General features: G+C 28.4%; 1 pseudogene; it reads right to left on the bottom strand.

The window, feature by feature from the left end:
* Positions 1–620: 620 nt before the first annotated feature.
* Positions 621–5,695, bottom strand: LOC125867917 (alcohol dehydrogenase-like 1; annotated as a pseudogene).
* Between the last annotated feature and the right edge of the window lie 211 nt (positions 5,696–5,906).

Raw genomic sequence — 5,906 nt, 5'->3', positions numbered from 1 at the left:
TGATATTTGAAAAATTCGAACCAACCCGGTCATGTACACCCCTACTCATGAGTAAGTTAGTATAAAAATTTCAAATTTTACTTACAATATACTTAAAAACAAACCACTACACCAAAATTAACAATTAGCTATTCGGTGCTAATTGACCCCCTTCATCTACCCTAATTTATTTATTTATATATTTAAGAAAGAGAAGTATACATTGTTGTTGAATTAAGTAAATATACTACAAATATCAGCCATGTGACACATTGTTTAATTATTGCTCATCGTGGTCAATAAGTAATATGTGTAGTTGAGTAGTTGTAGATTATGATCTTATTTGTAAATCAGAGCAAGATTCTCTTTAATTTAAAGATTGTTTTGCGGGGGGGCGGGGGTTATTGTTAAGCATTACTTTATGTATTGTATTATATTGTAGCATTTATATTATTTAGTGACGTTATATAATATTACACATGAACAATTTAAAAAGTAAAACTGAAAAATAAGTTAGGGTAGAAGTTAGAACTACTATTTTTTTTAATAAAAGGTAACAACCATCCAAACAAGCATAACTCTCATTCATAGAACTAGAACATAATTAAAGATACATTTTCCAGATTCAAATCTGTAAAACGAAACGAGATGCATACAATGATACAAAAGTATTTAGCTCTTTTTTAGTAAAAATAGTAGCAATAAATAGGACATCAATTTATTAAATATGTCATAGGGCAAACATGATAGAAAGGTTATTAAAATAACAGGATTATTTGTCCATCCAAATGATACAACGCAGCGTTTTGCCTGCTTCAAGTAAGTCAAATGCTTTGTTAATATCTTCAAAGTTTACTTCATGTGTTATGAACCCCTCCAAGTTCAACTCCTGCCCAATATTCCAAAAACAAAGCTGCATCAACTACTTATCATTTAATTTGACATAGGAATAATATAATACTTTTAGTCCCTCGATTGTTAAGTAAATTTTAAATTTGATCCTTCTGATACATGATGACTACAATTATATATATAACACATTGGAACTTAATTAATCGAATAAATATCATGATAAGGATTAAATCAGAGTTTATCAATAATCGAGAGACAAAAGTGTTAAAGTGCAATGAACCTTTTGGAATTATATATGTGGTAGCTTGGTTAGTTAGACCTTTTAGTATATAATATTCACAATGATTAATTAAATTTAGAATCATTGAATTGAAAAGGTGTAATATTTAATAAAAAACAAGAAGTACAAGGAAACTTACATTATTTAAATATTGATTAGCAAAGATGGGAATGTCAAGTTTAGCTTTGACACCACCAAACATGGATCCTGTGATAGTTTTTCCAGCCGCTAACTCATAAGGATTAATGCTTAACGGTGTGCCATGTATCTCTATTCCAAGTATTACGGTCTTTCCAGTACCCTACCATTAATAATTAAGAAATCAATAAATATAATAAAAAAATTCTGAATGGTTAGCGTTTGTCTGAAAACTAGCTAGTTCTGAATGATATTATCAATTGCACGATAGATCATGAGTAAACACTTTTGACATAAAAAGAAGAGTCCTCCTCTTCATAAGGACCGACTTCTATAGATGTGTAGTTTATTAAATTATCCTTATTTAATATAATATATCTCTTGCGATGCATATACTATTCAGAAGATGAAGTATATATAAGGATTAGTTGAAAAAACAAACTAATTTTTGCCTTAACTCATAAGGTGACTTATTTTAGGACAACTTTATTTTTATTTTTATTAAATTGACACTTATTTTGGATCAAAGGAAGTATAAAGTTCATGTTCAAAATTTGTATACTATAACTTTGAATATTGCATAAATTACAATAATTACAAATGTTTATTTATATTTGTATAAATTGACATTATATAGAAATAAGCTTAATGAAAAAAAATATGATTAGTGAAGATTTATATATTATAAATTGTTTTAAACTAGGACGTTTAGAAGTAGAGTTAAGTTTTAACATTTATGAATTCTAAATTCTAAGCTTTTAAAATTAATAATTCATAAATATTTTATAGATTCAAAATCATCAAAACTACTGAAATCGATTGAATCCGTAAAAAATTATTAAGAAGGGAAGTAAACCTTGCGAGAACTAGTAAAAGCCTCTTGCATTAAGGAGGCCAATCCAATACACTCAAAGCAGTAGTCAGCTCCACCATCCGTCATCTCTTTTATTATCTGTCATTACTACACTTAATTAATAATTAAGACAAATTAATTTGTAATTTTTTTTTTAATTTAGCACAAATTAAAGAATGAAAAAACAAGCTAGGTTTTTTTATTTCTTTTTTGAAATGAAAAAAACAAGAAAGTTAAACAAACCTGGCTAGTCGATTTCTCACCACATGTTGTAGGGTTAATAAAATCTGTTAGTCCAAACTTCTTCCCTAGTCATCATATTGAAAATTGAAATTCATTTTTCAATAACAATTAATATTTTATTTTTATTTTAGTTTTTGTATAAGTAATGAAGAATGATTAAGCAAATAATAATACGCACCAATTTCAAATTTTTCTGGATTTAAATCGACACCTATTATTTTTGCAGCTCCACGTAACTTAGCTCCTTGTACGACCTGTTAAATTGTTTATTACGTGCAAGAATAATTTACTAACTTCATAATAAAAGAAAACTTCAAAATGTTATAATAAGGTGATCAAATTACAACTTCCATTGGCTACATGTTTATTCAGGGACCTAATATTGCTATTTAGTTTTTATTTCTCTTGGGGAATATAATAGAAATCGAACATATAAGGACATTCTATTCGGTCACAACTCACAATTATATAACGATATTCTATTCGGTCATAATCAAGATGAAATGTATCATGTATGTAATGATAGTCGATTTAATTAAAACAAGTCAAATAATACGTCTGATTTACAAGATTTTATCCTTACGGACCCCAGTTATGATTCCTTCTTGACTCAAATCATCTAGATGGGACCTCAAATTTGAAAAGGAGCGGATTCACTTTGTTTTGTTGAGTGATCTCATATAATATAAATCATTCCTTATTTGAAAAAAAAAAAACATACAACTTATAATGCGTTTATATCTGTCTTTCGAAAAAGTATTTTGGAAAGATAGAGGGGACAGAAAAAAGAGGAGCAAAGTAGTAAAACGTGATTAATCATTTTGTAAAAGAAGCCGTCTATGCATTGTGATGATCGTTAATTCTATTAAATTAATAACTAAATTGAAAATGTCCGTTTGGATCGACTTAAAAAAAATAGTTTTTAAGTCAAAAATACAAAGTCTAACTTAAATGACTTTTAAGTCAAAAGATAAAAAGTATGGGAAGACCTATTTTTGATNTTTGTTTTGTTGAGTGATCTCATATAATATAAATCATTCCTTATTTGAAAAAAAAAAACATATAACTTATAATGTGTTTATATCTGTCTTTCGAAAAAGTATTTTGGAAAGATAGAGGGGACAGAAAAAAGAGGAGCAAAGTAGTAAAACGTGATTAATCATTTTGTAAAAGAAGCCGTCTATACATTGTGATGATCGTTAATTATATTAAATTAATAACTAAATTGAAAATGTCCATTTGGATCGACTTAAAAAAAATAGTTTTTAAGTCAAAAATAAAAAGTCGAATTTAAATGACTTTTAAGTCAAAAGACAAAAAGTATGGGAAGACCTACTTTTGATTTTTAACTTATTTTAAGTTATTTTTAACCTTGTCAGATACTAACTTATTTTAAGTTATTTTTTATATGACAAACACTTTCAGAAGTAAAAAACTGACTTAAAAGTAGGTTTGACCAACTTTTAAGTCAATCCAAACACCTTCTAAGAGGTGTATTAACTTGCTTTCATTTTTAGTGAGTTCTCTAAAGAATGATACATTTATATATTTAGAAACAATTAAACTTTACAATGTCTATTTTACTCTTAATGAAATAATTTTCAGCCACATAAATATTTGTGACTCATTTTAGGCCACAAATTTCAAAATAGGCACAAACAATTAGTTATCCATTGCTAATATGTCGTTATATCGTCTGTATCAAACATAATTTTTTAATCATTAATTGCAAACTTATTGCTAAATAAAATTAGTAATTGTTTGGTGACGAAAATTATCTCTAGTTATTTTTTTTTTCTAGTGAAATAAAATTCATGTAGAAAAAGCATAATTATTTGTTGAACATTATTGTGAACACATAAATTGAGTTACCGCTAGTCCCACGGCTCCTAGTCCAAATATTGCTACGGTGGAACCTTCTTCAATATCTGCAACTCTCCATGCAGCTCCCAGTCCTACAAAAATAGAAAAAAAAACAAATTAATAAATGCATTTGAACTACAATATATAACGTATTTAACTGCGAATATTAAAAAATTAAGTATGATATTTGATTAAAATCACAACTCAACATAAGATAGGGAAAACTTTTATATATATTATGATACACAAAAAAGTTATTGACCTTTTCATTGATCAAAAGGCTACACTTCGCAAAAAAAATATATTTGTTTAGAAGGAAACAAACCTGTAGAAACTCCACAAGAAAGTTAAGAAGCCTTATCAATAGGAAAATCAGGATTCATCTTCACCACATGTGTGACATCCACAACAGTATACTCAGTAAAGCTGGAAACAGATAATGTATGGTACAATTTTTCTCCATTTTTGTCCTTGAACCTGCTGCTTCCATCTCTTGGCATTCCACAGTAAAAATCCTCAGGGAATTTTGAACAAATATTTCCCTTTGGACACTTGCAATCTCTACATTCTCCACAGTTTCTTTGAAATACTGGTATTACTATGTCCCCTTCTTTCACTTCCTCCACATTTTCTCCTACACTCTCCACCACACTAAACCAAAAAAAATGAAGAAATTTAACTAATGTTGGTGAATTTATACCATTAGACAGTCTGTCTAGCGGTGTTTTTCACTAATAATGAAATAAAAATCCTGCATACGAATAAGTACAAGCAACGAGGGCTAGACTTTAGCTTACCTTACCATTTCTAATGAGGTTATGAACAGAAAATCATAAGGGTACGAGATGTTCAGAGTATGAATATAATGGAGACGAGAGGAATTATGCATTTTACTCAACAATATGCATAATCATATTTCTAATTTAATTAAAAAAAAAACTATATATAGAAGCAAAATTAGCAATTTTTGATAAAGAAATTAAGCTAATTACCCAGCTGCTTCATGACCAAGAATTCTGGGGAAAGCTGAAAGTGGTCCCTGGGGAAATTAATTACAATTTAGCAGTAAATTATGAAGAACATAGAGATTAATTTAAAGTATTATTGATAAACTAACAGCTGATAATTTCCAAAAAGTAACATCACTATGGCATAGGGAAGTACAAAGAATCTTAATCCGAACCTCCCAAGAAGTAGGAGGAGCAACCTCAATTTCTTCAATAATCAGAGGTTCCCCTGCTTTTCTGCACACTGCAGCTGTTTATTTCAAGAACAGACCGTTAAGATGATATTCAAGCGTGATTCGCATGTAATTAATATGAAGAAAAAAAAATAAGAAATTAATGTTAGAGAAAGAGAAAACCTTGGCATCTAATGGGTTTTCCTGCTGTCTCTGATGCAGAATTCGACCCCATAATTGTGAGTAATGTTCTTGTTCTCATCAAACTTCTTCACTATATATTATTAAATAATTTTTCTGTTGCCACTACTTTGTATCAAAAAGTCAAAAAGAGAGAGTAACATTTCTGAATATGGTGAAAGTTATTAGTTTCATTTTAAAATTATTGACAATATTAAAAAAGGAAACTTTTGCAAATAGCTATTATAATAAATTTACTTATGCTCCATAACTATAATTTGTATATTTATGGACTGTAATTATAGTTTAAGCTACATTATTTGTATAATTTGCGGATT

The sequence above is a fragment of the Solanum stenotomum genome, chromosome 1, assembly GCF_019186545.1.
Source record: "Solanum stenotomum isolate F172 chromosome 1, ASM1918654v1, whole genome shotgun sequence".
NCBI classification, from domain to species: Eukaryota; Viridiplantae; Streptophyta; class Magnoliopsida; order Solanales; family Solanaceae; genus Solanum; species Solanum stenotomum.
The sequence above is the reverse complement of the archived record's forward strand: the minus strand, read 5'-3'. Positions and strand labels throughout refer to the sequence as shown.